The sequence below is a fragment of the Acipenser ruthenus genome, chromosome 40 (assembly GCF_902713425.1).
Source record: "Acipenser ruthenus chromosome 40, fAciRut3.2 maternal haplotype, whole genome shotgun sequence".
Taxonomy (NCBI): Eukaryota; Metazoa; Chordata; class Actinopteri; order Acipenseriformes; family Acipenseridae; genus Acipenser; species Acipenser ruthenus.
Window position 1 is genome coordinate 4,147,829 of NC_081228.1, and position 16,902 is coordinate 4,164,730.

The 16,902-nt window shown below is 38.5% G+C and overlaps 1 protein-coding gene across 1 annotated transcript in view; it reads right to left on the reverse strand.

Annotated features, from left to right (window-relative positions):
- The window catches only part of LOC117397152 (zinc finger protein 70-like), a 30,073-nt gene extending 29,192 nt beyond the window's left edge, over positions 1–881 (reverse strand). Inside the window, exon 1 of the transcript XR_009311269.1 lies at positions 774–881. The gene's annotated coding sequence lies outside the window, so the exon portion shown is untranslated. The remainder of the gene's footprint in view (positions 1–773) is intronic.
- Positions 882–16,902: the final 16,021 nt, after the last annotated feature.

Consider the following 16,902-nt stretch of genomic DNA (forward strand, 5'->3'; position numbering starts at 1 on the left):
TTATAGGGTTATAGGATTACAAACATCTGATACCTACTGCAGTATATATTATAGGGTTATAGGATTGAGAACATCTGATATCTACTGCAGTATATATTATAGGGTTATAGGATTACAAACATCTGATATCTACTGCAGTATATATTATAGGGTTATAGGATTGAGAACATCTGATATCTACTGCAGTATATATTATAGGGTTATAGGATTACAAACATCTGATATCTACTGCAGTATATATTATAGGGTTATAGGATTACAAACATCTGATACCTACTGCAGTATATATTATAGGGTTATAGGATTACAAACATCTGATACCTACTGCAGTATATATTATAGGGTTATAGGATTGAGAACATCTGATATCTACTGCAGTATACATTATAGGGTTATAGGATTGAAAACGAAGGATTGTGTTTTTGTACCATTTTGCTGCTGTCTTTCTTAGCTAGGTCGCACTTGTTAAAGAGATTTTAAAACCTGGAGTGGAATGGCTCTCCAGGACTGTGATTGGACACCTCTGGTTTAAACGATACGAGTGTCAATATAGCCCACACACAGACGTTCACCGTCCTAGAACTATTATATACTGCTCTTTAACACTACTTTACACCGTCCACATTTTCTTAATATTGAATTTGTACCTATTTAATATCCTATTGTATAATTTGTCATCCACTGTTGTATCTGCGAAGATGATTATTGACCATGATTACTAAGTTTTCCAGGAAATCAAAAGAAAACCACATTGCAGGGTAATGGAAACTTACCGTTTGTGGCTTTTTCTTTCTCGATTCATCTCTTCATTCGCATGCCAGAGAAGACTTGACAATCAATTTGTTAGTACCGCCTTGCACCAGCAGAGGGCATTCATTGTCTTCTGGAACTGGTTGACAGAATGGAGAGGAAAAAAAAAAACGACAGACATGCAGTTCAGTTTTTAAAATTGTTATCGTTAGATTGGTTTTGTGTAGTTTGGTTCACATAATGATGCAGCTGGTGTCTAACCATTAGAACCTACTACATATATACTAGGTGTGTCATTTCAGAAACTAGCCAGCAGTATTTACTAAACCAGAAGTTTTTTAACTTTTTTTAAAACTGTACCCCTTCTGTCTGGAGGTTTCAGCTCAAGAACCCCCTTACAATGTCTGCTCTACTGAATGGTACACTGCAGATGCAATACAAGGCAGAATAGTCCCTGTTTATTTAATATATAATTTACTGAACAGCTTGGAGTCACAATACAGTATCTGGGAATCTCTTCTGAAACACACACGCATTTACTGTCTATTCAGCACAGTTATTATAAGTAATCCAAGATAGTCTGCACTGTAACTGTTTGGCAGCTTAGTTATGTGTGCCATTTAAAACGATGCACTTTCTGTAGACTCTTTCGTGCTGTCTGCCTTTGTTTTTCTTTTGCAAGGGAGAAATGCATGCATTTTCGACAAGAGAAAGGATGAACATGATAATCTGGATGTGCTCTATCAAAACACCGAAAACCATTCAACCAGCTGCTATTGCTGTTACTAAAATACTGCCACGGCTTAGTAATATCAGAGTGGAAACCCGCTCGATTGAAATCACGCATGCGTACAGGTGCATGACCATTTTGAAACTAGTCAGACTGTGCGCAGTGGTTTAGAGATAATATATAATGCCATTAAAGCAATTCAAGATCACAATGAATTTGGATTATGACCCTTAGAAGTACCCCCAGGGGTACATGCACCTCCGGTGGATAACCCCTGTTCTAAACCAAACCTAACCAGGCTTACAGTACACTAGTTGCTGATGCTTCTACACCAGACAGTGGTTCTTTGCCATCTTCCCTTATAAAAACTCTCCAGTTACACCAGATAGAAAACAGTTGTTTACTCTTTAAACTTGTTAAAACTATTATTCTCAATACTCAAAGCAGCGTTTTAAAACAAATATGTCCTACACTTTATAATTTGCCCACACAGTATTTTAAAAGCCATCTTCCCTTTAAAATAGCATATGGGTTGTCACACTACATTTTCTGGCATTTTTTTTCTTCTTTGTACTGCCATCTACAGTTTGGAGGACTACTTGCAGTCAAACATGCTATTTTTTCCTTGAATACCACCCTACTTCAGTCTACTAGTACTGTTGTACATCGTTCAAGAGTGGTATGCGATGCAATACAGGTACAGCCTATGTGCGTCTTAATTGTATAACAACGTAAATTCGGTATGTTTGAAAATATTCATGGTAATTCTACTAGAGACACAAAAAAAAAACGACAGGGGAGTGACGCAATCTAACAACTGGTCTGCAGAGACGCCAAGTTGAGACGTTCGATATGAATGAAATAAATCTCACATAATACTGTACACTTTACAGTTTAAAAATAAACACATCGTGTGCAAATTTATTAGAACACCACATTGTTTCTGTCTAATTTAATTGATGACTTCAATAGACCACACGTGCAATTCATTTAAAAATAGTAAGAGAGAAGGAACACAGTCACATATGGAGACTTTTTAAAAGTTATTTAAGATGCACAAAGTGGTCCAACAGTGTATATTTGTTTCTATATCACCGATTACTACTGATTGAAAATTGAAATTCTCCCACCCAGCAGTTTTCATGCAGAAAGTCTAATACATTTGCACACGAGTGCATATACAGTATGCAAAACAACGCCATAGATCTTAAATTATATGAATACATTAATGAACAGAAAGGGCACCTGATCGCCTTAAACAACATGTAAATATATACACCTGGTAGAAATGAAACTATTCTTAAACTCTGCCGTTTTTATATAGAATACTTTTACATGTCAGGTGGATGCTTTATTAATTAATTCATCATCATCATAATAATAATAATAATAATAATAATAATAATAATAATAATAATAATAATAATACCCTATTAACGTGTATTGCGTTATTTCTCATTACAATTGATACATTCTGCTTATAGCGAAAGAACGTTTAAGTTTGAAGTATAAAAAACTTCGAGACTTATGATAAGTCTTAATATATGGGATTTACCAAAAACAGAGTACGCACTTACCTTGAGTGCTGAGGATGAAGAACCAAATCTAAACGTATAAAAGCTTGGGATTTATCTAGCTATTCCGCAAAGCACTCCACCTCACTGATCTGTGATTTGTCGGCTCTACTCCCACGTCATACCAGGGAAATCCCCTGCTCTTCAGTTTCGTTTTCTTGAGCTGTTTGGAACCTGTTTTTTTTTTGGTGGGCGTGCGCAAATGAGATTCCGCAATATTTAAAGATGATTAAAATTTCATCCATGAAATATTGAAAATTGCTGAAAAAAAGTATTTTTGGACATATTAGTCTGCAAGTATTTCCTTTTTCTGTCCTACCCTTTTTACACTGAAAATAATTATATATATATGATTTGGCAATGCCTCTAATGTTGTCATGTCAATAAAGCACCTTTGAATTTGAATTTGAATTGAGAGAGAGAGAGAGAGAGCTAGATAGATAGATGGATAGATAAACAGTATCTGGGTAATTATAATCACAGCCACTTAAAATGATTGTACACCATACAAGGAAAAGTAAGTGGACAATGGATTAAAATAGGGGAAAGTACATTTGAAGCTAACTACTGTTTAATAAGTGGGTCAATAAATCACCCTGGGTGAAAACTCCAGGTGGATTAATATAGAGATGGCAGTATTTAGATCCGCCACTGTATAGATCACTAAAATAGCCCCCTATGCCAGCTAAACCCAAAATAAAGAAGTGCTCATAGTCCCCCCTGCAGCATTCAAAATCTCTCTCTCTCTCTCTCTCTCTCTCTCTCTCTCTCTCTCTCTCTCTCTCTCTCTCTCTCTCTCTCTCTATAATTGATGTTAAAAGTTATGTTTACTGAGGGAGGACAGCAGACTGGTCATTTGAACCCATGGTCCATAGTCCCCTCTCTTAACTTTATGCCTTTGGAAGCTCAGATGAACCCTTTGAAAACGAGTATGCAGTGGTGGTTGTTTCCTCCTCAGTGTGGCAGGAAGCATGACCGTGCAATAACACTGCCTCGAGTACCAGAATAAATCAAACCTAGAGAAACAGAAACTTAAGAGCACTGTTTCAATAAGTGAAACTTAAAGGGAAAAATATAAAGAAGTGAAACTTAATTATTTCTTAGCAGACACCCTTATCCAGGATGACTTACAATTGTTACAAGATATCACATTATTTTTACATACAATTACCCATTTATACAGTTGGGTTTTTACTGGAACAATCTAGGTAAAGTACCTTGCTTAAGGGTACAGTAGAAGTGTCCCCCACCTGGGATTGAACCCACGACACTCTGGTCGAAAGTCCAGAGCCCTAACCACTACTCCACCCTGCTGACTAGGAATTTGACATTTAAAGTCAAATTGCTAGTCATATTTCATCTAAAGGCACGTCACCTGTACCAGAAGCTGAAAACAGGCTTTGAGCCAAGGTGAGGCTTTAGAAAAACAGCTGCTACCAAACCTGACACAGCCAGTGCAATGCATTTGCAAACCTCTCCTCTTGACACCCTGACAGTTTTTTGCCTCATGTCTGTTCCCTAAAATGGAAAGTGTTTTAAATATGTAGGGCCATATTTTCAAAGCATTTACTCCAGTCTTGTATTAGCTCCTGTTTTTTGAAAGAGGTACTCTGGAAATCGACATTCAAGCCCTACCAACTTCTCATGGTGCAATGTTATTTATTTTCCACTAGGTGGCAGACTTAAACCAAAATTAAAACTCAGACCGTTCTCTCAATCCAGCTTCACATTTTTTTTCAGTTATTGATTTTATGATTCTCTGCTGTTCATGTGTCTATTAAAACCTACTTTTCAAATTCCTTAGATTATACTCTACACCATCCATTACACATCCTCTTTTCTGTAACAGTTGTTTTTTGTATTAGTTATGTATTTCAGTTCTACAAACATTCTGCTCTTCAGAATATACCCTAATATTGATGTATCGTTCTGTGAGCCTTTTGAGAGGATGGCAATCCTTCTATTGCAGAGTGGAGGGGAGAGAAAATCAATGACAATAAATGAATGCTTACACAGCACCTGACCTTAACTCACATTAATGAGTTATTGTTTGAAAAACAACATTAGTCTCCCCATTGTTGGCACATCCAATAATCCAATCAAGCAGACACTATATGAAATGTGATTTGAAACAAGCTCAGAGAAGAAAGATTAGGAAAGACTGAGGCTCACACAGACAAATAGATCTGTGAGCACGATCATTCGCGAGCGCTTTTCTGTATAATTTGCAGTTCTAGGCAAATCTCCCTTTGGTAAGGGTTTACACTGTTAATGTGGGCTTTCATATGCTTGCTATTTAATGGTGAAATACATTGCAATTGAGCCCTGTCGATGTGATCAGTGCAGAGACAATGTACAATAATGATTCATGTTTGTGGCATGATAGACTGCAGTATAAAGTCATGCACTGTGACAAATGAAGCTTTCAGTGCTTTGTAAAGTCCTAGTCATGGTTTCTGCACCATTAATGGATTCACAGAGCTGCAACAGCAGAATACTGCACAGCCCTAACATATCAATATAACTGATCATGTCTTCCCACATCCAAAAAAGGGCGTGTTTAATGTATATATTTTTTTGCTAAATAACGATGAATATCTCAGTTAAACAACAACGCTGGAAGCAAAGTCACCTTGCTTCGCTTGTTCGGGACAAAAACAATATCAATATCTGTGGATCCTTAGGCTTATTTCAGGCTCAAGTTAAACTGCTTGGATAAACCTCAGCAACGAGAAACACAGACATGAAAACTTCTGGGTGTGAGAATTTCAATCAGTGGCATAGAAACAACAGGCACTCATGTGTGAAAATATTAGACCACTTTTGTGCTTTAATTAGGCATCTTAAAAAGCTTTTAAAAAGTCTCCTGCATTTTACCATTTGTGGCTACGTGTTCCTTTTCTCTTACTATTTTAAATAAATTGTACGTGTAGCCTATTAAAGTCATCAGTTAAATTAGAAAATTACTAATTTGCCTGTTTTGAATTTTCTATGATTTTCAGTTCCAGTGGTTTGATTTCATATGCCACACAAATTAAAACTACAGAAGCAATGGGGTGTTCTGATAAATGTGCACACTGCTGTATAGAGAGAGGGGGAGAGAGTAGGTGAGACGAGCCACGTTCAAAGGCCATTTTGTCACATGGTTTGAATGGAATGAGTTCAGTCCTAGCGAGGTAGAATTTCCCAGACAAATGACATTTGAAGCTAGCCACTCTTACAAATATTCAGTTAAAGGGTAGTGATGTTCCTCCACTGTTTAGCCCTTTGAAATAAAACCTGTTCTTTCCTACTTCGGTCTGCTTGGTTATAGTTCAATAGCGAAGGCATTCCTTAGACAGACTCCCAAGCCTCACACAAGTACTCGATAAGCGGTGAGCCTAAGCTGGGGGAGGCTCAAAGGCTAAAGTGAATTCTTGCTGCAGAATGGATGTAATGAAAGGCAATTTCTGGGTACCAGTAATGCATAAAAGGAACACGAATTCAGCTAAGAGCTACATTGTGCAGATGGAGGAGGGCAGAACCATTTGTAGCAGTCTGGGAAAGAATGGAACAAATTCAAACCAAAACCATTGCTCTGAAGTTTTTTGATAGGCAGCCTACAGGAAGACCAGGGCACTGGAATCATTTTCTAAATTGCCTTCAATTCCACCCAGCCTGTCCAGAAATGTCACCTGTCAGTTTGTAAACTGTTTTCTGTTGTAGTCCAGAGCTGTGCTCCTCCTAACTAATACTGTTAGGTTTTTTGTTATTTTCATTTTTTTTTTTTTTTTACAATACAATCTGTTCTTATAGAGTGCCTTTTATGTGCAATCACCCTGGGTTTCCTTCTAGCGGATATATTACTTGCACATGAAAGTACTGTCATGAGATGTTATCTTCAAGCTTTGAAGGTGGTGAAAACACTACTAATTATAGGTATACAATTAACCCAATCAGAGCTATCAGAGTCATGTCTAATCTCCAGAAATACCGTATAGAACTAAATTATATTTCTTCACTCAAGTGTGCAGGTGGGCAGGTTAATGGTTATTAGACATGATTCTGAGAGCTCTATTGAGGCCAAGGGGTGTTTGGGGCTTTTAAACTGGTCTCAGAGTTTCATCCAGTAAGGGGTGTTTGGAGCTTTTAAACTGGCCTGAGAGTCTCATCCAGTAGTGGTGCTTTTTTCCTTTCTGAACCCCCCCCCCCCAAAAACAAACCAAAAAAAAAAAAAAAAAAGTGCTACCGATTTGGAGTAGCTTTGAGAATCTAAGCTGTTAAACATGCTCATTTAGTTAGTGCTGCCTTCACAAGAAAGATGCTTCAAAAGCAATTACAAGAATTGAAATAAGAAAACGCGCTTGCCATTACTGTGAGGGTTTCTGAAAAGCCATTTCATTGCTGCGTGATGTTAATTTAATAGTCTTTATACAACGACAATAATGAAATTAAATGCTAATCTGAAGGAGACAAAAAGTGCTTCACTCAATATAACAACGCGTGAAGCCAAGATGAGCACAAATGAATGTAGAATTATTGATTGCAGTAAGAGTATGTCATTCTTTCTTTTTTTTATGCTGGAGAATAAAATATTGAATTATTTATTAAGTTCTTTGACAAGTGTTTCAACTAGAAATTTTCAGACATTGAGAAATGCTCCTAGTAGAAACATTTGTCTAATCGTTTTTCTTTTAGTGTTGCTTTAAAGTTTTATTATCTTATGTGGGATATAAAAGAACAAGGTACCACAGTAAGCACAGTAACTACAGCTATCGAAGCTTCATTTTGATGCCCTTTACTTCAGCTTTCATCGGCTTAAGAGCTTCTAAAGCCGCGAAATGTCATCACGTATCCTACTGCACCACAGTTTAGCTTCTGCTGTTGCAGGAGGGAAACTTGTCCTTTTCCAATCTACTTGAACTCAAAGCGCAGAAAATGGGCAATGCAGCACTTAAGAATCAAACCTTGGAGGTAAGATAAAGAAGCCTTGATTTCGAAGATGTGATGCTTGCAGAACCATAATCACGGATAAATGTCCTGCTCGGAAAGGATGTGTCTGGGTTGGTTTCATTAGCGCGCTGACAGGAATATCACGTATATAGGAGACCTTGGAGCTTTTGAAGTGAGAGGCCATGATGTGCCTTGAATCCTGAGCAATGCGGCAATTAAAACCCACCTAGAGCAAACTGTCCAGCCGTAATTAAGATACGATTTCTATGGATAAGAACAGATATTGTGCAGGGGGAATGGAGAGAGAGAGAGAGAGAGAGAGAGAGAGAGAGAGAGAGAGAGAGAGAGAGAGAGAGAGAGAGAGAGAGAGAGAGAGATAGGGGGGTGGTCCCCTAAAACTGTGTCCCACAGTCATATTCAGCTTTTAGTGGCCTTTATCAGAAGGCAAACCTTGCTGACAGTCCAGTTTGTTTACATCCCCAAACTAGTATCTCCCCCACCATTAGAAATCTGCATTACGTCACTCTGTGAACCAAATAGACATGCTCCTGGTACAACCTGCAGCACTGGGTGGTTATACAGTAAATGCCATCTGCAAGCTCTTTCAGCTCAGGGTAGAGATCCATGTTTTGTTTAGTTGTTGTGTACGTCCATAAAAAGCAACCATGTGATCTGGAGGATATGCAAGGCCTCCATCTGGGTTGACATATAAATAATCAGGGAAAAACCATCAGTTCAGGGACGACACAGCCGCTGCGTTTTGAGATTGTGCCATCGACCATTTCCTGGTATAAGTTTCATACTATGAAAAACAATCAGCCATTACAGAGAAAACACTGTAGGTGGCGCACCAGGCCAGTGTTCTCCATTGAAATCCAGTACATGAGAGGCTGCTTTGCTGGCTTGTGTTATTTTCCTCCTACAGGAGCTGGCTATTGCCATGCGGAAAGTTAAATATGCTTCTGTACACCCACATGCTTGGGATGAAGCTAATGAGTGGTAAATTAGGGACCTGGCATCAATCAAAGGAGGTAGCATGTAAAAAGAGACAATGGCAGATCTCCATTGTAATCTGAGAACTGAAGAGGAAATACATTGTGAATACAGATTGGCTATATCAACTGCATGCTTGTAACACAAGTGAGTGCATTAGTCTGTACTGACTGCACAGTGCCATGACACTGAAATGACATTACATGTGTTATAAAGAATCTCACAGTAGGTATGAGTAAGCCTACATTGCTCCTATATAGATAGATATAGAAGTGGTTTATTTAATGCTCCACCAGGTGTCAGTGTAACATTAATAATGACAGGTAACCTGTTTGCCGTCCCTGTTAGTGTATGTGGGTGATACACACACTCCCCAATGTACAGAAGAATGCTCTATTTACTTCTTTGAAAATCCTCAGTAATTATTGATTAATGGCTCTATGGCAGGCACAATGGCGCACATGGAATTAAAACTAAATTGGAAGTTATTAGGATGCATACATTACAGAAATGGATTCTCACACACCTCCGCGGGGAAGGACGTGGGTCTTGACAGTCGACCATAATTATTGACTTTCTGTAGGAATTAATCTGTTGCAATACAGACAATATGCCACTGTAGGTCTTATGCCAGCCTGTATTGGCACAATCAGACAGTACCAATCTGCAAAGAAGGCTTTGAAAGTACCCATGGGCACCTCAGAATACAACAGAGCAGAATTAGGACAGTAACATACCACATGAACAATGCTGTACTGTATATCACAGCTAATTGTAACCTACAAGTCCCAAGTTTATTTAAGATTTGCCAGTTGCTTGCAAGTACAGGTTTGACTCTTCTCTCAATTTCATTTTGAATCTGGGAAGTGGCTCAGAGGGTTGACCTGGCATACCCATGGATCGGTGATTGAAAAACCCAAGGTGATTCTTCAGTCCATATGCTCTAAAAACAGCTGTGACTTAAACAGTTGGGGTGTAGGTTGATCAAAGTGCCCCCTACAGATGACACCCCTCAACTGTGTATGCCTGACATTCCAAGTGACTTTCCTCCCATGCGTTTCATTCCAAACCCTCTTTACAGTACGCAGCAAACCAAGTGCATGCACATTCATCGCTACAAAGCCCCAGTTGAGGATGGAAACCTTTTAAACACAGTGAGAAAGCGTTGCTTCATTATGGGCCTGTGTTACCCAATGATTACACATGCTCCAATTCCAACAGTACACTGGGATTGTACTTTTTCAGCTGTGCCTGAATGACTGAATATCATTTCCAAACTGAGCACAAAACTATCTCCATCAAGTATTGTGTGACTTTTGAACACTTGCCTGTACAGGATTGTGTTGTATCCATAAAGTATTAGCCTTCGTGTAAATGCACATGGCTGCATAGCATATAATGACAGGGCAGCACAGCTATTCTATACTAGGACATGATCCTGAAGGCACAGAACATGTTGCCCCTGATGAAGAGTATGTGTTGAATCCCAGTACAGGAGTCTGAGAAAGCGAGCGTTCCATTCTTATATACACGTATCCATGAGCTTGCACAGTCACCAGGGTTATTGGCAAAACAAAGATATCACCGATTTCTGTCTTTTTCCTTTATTAAGGGACTGGTTTTGGAAGATTTATGGCCGCGATTTAACAACAGTACACTATCCTCGGAAGACGATACTGTGTAAAAGCTGAAGTCTCTTTGGTGTTTAAATCTGCTGCTCAGTAAGAGATAATCCAAGCTCTCGGATGATTGTTAAGGTCCAAGGGGGGAGATTGCTCATTTTAGCCTTGTCATTTAAAATTGCAGTTTCTTAGAATGGAATTTTTAACACACAGAGGGTCCTTTTAATAATGAGTGCAAGAGCCAATTTTTCTGAAAAGAAATACAACTATACTGCTGGTATGAAACTAGAAAAAAACCACTTAGTTGCAGCTAGGAGGTATATGGTTTTTCCGAACAATTTCTTGTTTTATTGTATTAAAATCGATATTCCTTTGAGAGGGTTTTTTTTTCTTTGCCTTTTCACTCGTTGCTAAATGGAGACCACAGTGGCACTCTGTACACAAAGGATCTGGCTTAACCTTTCATTATAAACAACATAGCGAGCGGTCACAGGTAAGCGTCTGATGCAAAGAAAAGAAAAGTTTAGAATATGTGTTTTAAAAACTGTGTCAAGAGGGTCAGTAGTTTGAACAAAGCGTGACTTGCCGGTGTAACTTGTCTCTCTCCTGATGAAGACGATTGCTGCAGAGTAGTGAAAACGTAGGAGCCTGGATGAGTTACAGACTGTACAGCAGCAGCGGAGGGACAGACATTAATAATTATACAGGGGTTTGCAGTGTGCTTGAACTCCATTACAACAGTTCTGGGAAAGATTCTAGAAGTATGCTGCCTGAAGGATGCTCAGAGGCAGCTCTGAATCATCTGTGTGTGGGACATTAAAGGAGCATCTACTTACTTACCAGTGCCCTCACGTATAATAAAAGGACAGAGAACACGTATTCTACAACAATTGCATGGATTGCAAGCTCAGGTGCATGTTGATCTTTTAAATGTGCTTCTTCTCCAGGTAGTGCAGTAATAATAATAATTAAAAAAAACTAGCAGACTGTGTGAAGGTGTTTGCTAGGGGCCATACCCATCCCTATAGGCTGCAGACCTCCGAATGAAATGATCCAGTGTAGGACTTGCATGCCAGACTGGGTAATTAATAGAGGCTGGTATCAAGAGCAGTAGGGCTGTTGGACTACTGTCTGCCCAAAAGGATGCTCATGTTTTTAAAGAGCAATCTACAAATCAATTCACTGGAAACTCCGCACTTTACTGTAACCAGTGATGTTGCTGGAATCACAATAAACTCCACTGCACCTTACTACAGTTTGTGTGGGGTTCGCATCGGACCATCTTTGCTGTTTGGTTCCACATTTTAGTGTTCACCAAAGATTGCTTATTGCACAGTTTCCCTTGCCCCTTCCCTTATGCTAAAAGGTCCGTTAAATTGAGCTTTGTAAGATTGCCACACTCTTGTGCATGTAAAAAGTTTCTCTCCAATCATGCGCAACTTCCTGTGAAAGTTTTAACGAAACAGCATCCTGAGTGAATTTTCAGCCGTACAGCAGTTAATAAATTGCAACCCTCTAAAACCTGTGATGAATATTATAAAGTCATTAATTCTGCCCTGTGGGAAGGAGCGTTATGGATTTTCCCAATGATCAATTACCCCACATAATAGGTTATTGTTTAATGGCTGAGTATGAAAAGCCGGAGCATTAATCTTAATCAATAACCCATCAGCGTGACCTACAGAAATTACCAGTGCTTTCGTTACTGAATAAGTTCATTTGTTTTCTTTTGAACCTCCAGCGAGTAAAGGTTACCGCTCAACTTATGCTGCTTTAATTAATATTCCAACTTGGATATGTACATTTGAACCTTTCTTTCAAAGAAAATATCTTCATGTAGATAAAAAGTTGTTTTACCATAACTGATTGATTCGAATAGTTAATTCAGACACACTGCTCCTTTTACTGAAATTAAAAGCAAGAATTATGAAGTGCTCAACCAATCAATCTTTTTTGAGCCAGGATAAAAAGATTATGAAGCAGGATCACTTGCTTTTTTACACTGCCTTGTCACTTTATTAGACCTGTATGTAATAGTGGCTTGGGCCATGGTTTGTCCTGATCACAGCCGTGGCACAACGAGACACTGGAAGGGGTCTTTGAGGGAAGTTAATCCATTTCACGCATAAATATTTTACACAAATGCTGCAGTGAGGTAGATGCTATTGAGTACTGACCTCAAATAAACTTTCAGATTAGTTTGTTTACGAGTAGTTATGCAGTTTTGTATATTTTACATTCGCACACATTGGTGTAAATACCTTGGTACCTTGTTCAGTTTAGTTAATAAACCATGCTCAATAATATAGCAATACAACAATAGTCAGTGTTCAGTCTCTGAGATTTGTCTTTAAGGAAAGGAATTCCCAAGGTGATATTTCAGTACTCCTATCTGTTTATGAGCCAGGGACTTGTTATTAATGGGTGATGCTTCACTGATAATTAGCAATATAGCAGAATAGCTTTGCTTGCTTCTTTGCAAGTTCTGGGATACTGGCATGCACAGATTGAGAACTCCCTCACGGAGTTCCTTAAAGAACAAACAGTGACCTTTGGACGTTGCTTCCGCTTGCTCTGTAAAGTACTATAAGCAAACGGTCCATCCAAAACATTAACCACAGTATTCAGTTTTACTAAAAAGAAAGCATAGCATTTCATGTTAAATGCTTGGGGAACTTCTAGTATGATAGGAGTAATCATAAGAATCTGGTTAATAAAATCAGCTGGAACTTGACTCCAGAACGGATGATCAACCTGGCACCTGCATTGAGTCAAGTGTTGCATAATTGCTTCTGAAGCTAAACACAATTCCACCTGCTTCTTTAGAGAGTTGAAAGGTCAAAATATGACATGGTTTCTCAAGAACCAGGGAGACACATGACAAAACAACACAGACAGCTTGGAAGCATTCAGAACTATTAGAAAAAAAACATTAAAAAGGTAAGGGATGAAAACTATATTTTAAAATAGAATTTGCAGCTGGAGTATGTGTTTGACGTTTCCACGCTTTCGCAGATTTTCATAACTCGACTGCATGCCTCTTCATATTGGCAAGATCTTAATATTGGTTATTGGCTGCATGTAATTGCCTCCTTGGGAAGTTAATTCGAAACCTAACACAGGTAATTCCGGTAAAGCCCACAAAATTCAATCTTGGATGCTCAGACCATTTAGCCGTCCGCGCATGTGAGAGGTAACGAGGAGAAATGATCCTCTACAAACTGAACCGCTCACCTCTGGAAGTGTTTACCTCGTTACATGAAAGAAAGGGCTCAATCATGTCCATCAAAACATGTCAATTTTCAAACAGCAGGCCCCCGTGAACACTGGATTGATTACAGATTCGGTCTCCTGGCTTCTGCTCTTCTCTTCTCTTTCTTTTTTTCTTTCTTTCTTTCTTTCTTTCTTTCTTTCTTTCTTTCTTCAATAAATGCTGCAATTTTATTCCCATCCGTTTATTTACTTTTTGTAAACTTCTGCCTCCTGGAGCCGCCTTGAGATGGGTTTTGCAGTTTAGTCAGGCAGTTCTTCTTGTAAAAACACCTTACACTAAACGAATAATAATCTTTAACAGTGATTCTAATGTACTGTAGCAAAGCAGTGTGGTTACCAAGCTATTCCAGAAAGGAATCCTCTATAGGATTAGGGCGGCACAAGGTTTTAATGTTAAATGCCTTCTAACGTCTTTCTTATTCTGCTGTCTAAAATGAAACTGAAATTAACGAAAAAAAAGAAAAAAAAACGTACATAAACATAAACTCTTCTAGCCATGGTTCAACGCTTGTTAAATGACCCATTGACAGAACAAGGAGGGAGATTTCATTTCTAGTAATTAGATGTAGTTTTGTCAGTTTTATGAGCCGTAAACACAGAGATGACCATGAGCATTCATTTCCCCATTACCAGTTGTTTTTATGACCTATAAACTATATCAGCACTACCATGGGAGTGAAATATTTATTGTAACTGCAGGCTTTTTACTCATATCATTGTCGATGTACCTGAGTAGATGCTGATTCTTTACCTCCAGGTAGCGTCTAGTAAGTGTCGAATCCACTTGGAAAAAAGACTGCAACTTGATGCTCTCTGTAATTACTATTATTATGACAATTCATCCAGCACATCAGACATAAGACAATGATAAGAATAAATGAAAAGATGTGCACATTATCAGCTTCAGTAAATAAGCCTTACTTATTAATAACATCCAATAACAAATACATTTGCAGCATGATGCACGATTAAATACATAAGATTCATGGTCCTCTGATTTGTGAGAGACATTCCTTTTTAATTACATTTTCAATGCAGTACAATGAATTAATTTTGTTTGCTCGAACTGACAATGTAGTGATAAGCCTGCTGAGTTTCTTATTTACATTAAATTAATATCTGCTTTGCAGTCATTTCAACAGCAATCTGAGCACAATGTGAACATCTACAAATACTGCCATTTAAAGGAAAAGCCTTTTCTTTTCTTTTTTTTAAATTTTAGATTGCCCAATTTTTTTTTACCCCCGGTTTTCTCCCCAATTTAGAATGTGCACCTCAGCAATTCAGGAGAACTGAAGGGTGAGTGGGCATCCTCCGATCCCACGAACAAGCCAGCTTCCTCTTCTACACTCAGGAACTCCAGCACAGATATCAGTGAGCTACTGGCCTCTGGAGGACACAGGCCAGCCTTGTTGGCGTGTCCCTGAGCTCACCAGATGCCAGGCCGGTAGGGTTTGCTGTAGCGCAATGAGGCAAAACACTCCCTTCTAGTTTTGCCTCCCTAACACGCAGGAGCACCAGAGTCAGTGGAATCCCCAGTGAAGACCAGCGATTTCATACAGCCAGGATGCGAACCAGCACTCCTCTGACTGTGAAACTCATTCTGCACTTCACACGGCCGTGCTTTTACCAGATGAGTGAACATTTGAAGTTGTGGCACTTACTCTAGACTGGCAATGCTTGGGCACTACTACTGCTGTGGTCACAACAGCTATTTCTTGATGTAAACTTTGAGATAAACGTTTGAGCACGCGATTGCTATTCTGGGAAATCTTTATTCATGAAGTGTAAAGAGTGCTGTTTAGAATTCACGTGATTCCCTCCTAACGCCTCTCGAGGATAGAGTGTGCCTTCATTAGTTTCTGTTGGGAAGGAGGACTTTCATCATTGTGTTTTGTTTCCCTCTTGTGGTACAGGGATCATTCTAATGATAGCACGAGGCACGAAGAGAAGCAGAAATAGTTAGCGTGGCACCTAGTTTAAAATGACTGTGGGGCAAACGTGGTCCTATAATTCTGAACCTAAAGCAATCCTGAAGCATTGGAATTCAAGTTCTTTCTGATTTAGACTGCCAAGGTGCCCCCTCTTTACAAAGTGCTGCTTCTTATGTTTTGCTCTCTTTTCAAGAGTCCCCAGATATTTCCCTTCCTGGCCATGTCATTTCTGATTATTTTATTAGATGTTTGTCGTCCTTTTTGCTGGTTTCTTGCCCGAAGGCTTTCTATTCCTCTGTGGCCATGACAGAAGGACTTTCATTACCATCAAATACAATACTGTACCTAAGTTATTTTTGTTGAGTTCATTTTGTACATTTTCAGTTTCAAATTGACAAATTTAACCTTTAACTATGACTGATTTGCAAAGGTTTCCAATGACAAAGAGCAGTTTTAAAAGTAACGCTTTACATTGTGTCTCTAATGACTGTGTATTTACACAGTAGTTACTTAGTAAATACAAGTGCACTTACACAGAATGGATGTTGTTATACATACTGTAGTTACAATGCACTTAATGTGTATATATTTCTTCAGGATATAACCCTAACCCTTTTCTGATACAATTGTGTGCTGACATATATCCTGCAAAAGGTTTTACACATTAAGTACATTGTAACTTTGCATAATAACATTGTAATTAGAGACTCTTAATGTAAAGTGTTCCTGTTTTAAATATATTATTTATTCTGGCATGTATTTATCAAATTGTTATTAGCACACTTTTGAAATGTTTGATTTTCTGGTCAAAAAGCTTAAGCTATCTCGCCCATATCTCAGAATACCCCTGTTTAGAAATTTGTTTGAAAACAGTTACTGCAGAATAAGTTATTATTATTATTATTATTTATTTCTTAGCAGACGCCCTTATCCAGGGCAACTTACAATCGTAAGCAAATACATTTCAAGTGTTACAATACAAGTAATACAATAAGTTCAGGGCTGGCAGAAAATATAAAGATGTATTTATTTTCGTTTCTTCTTTTCTTAAATTATACAATTGCTCCATATACTGCCCATCACCGACCGTGATT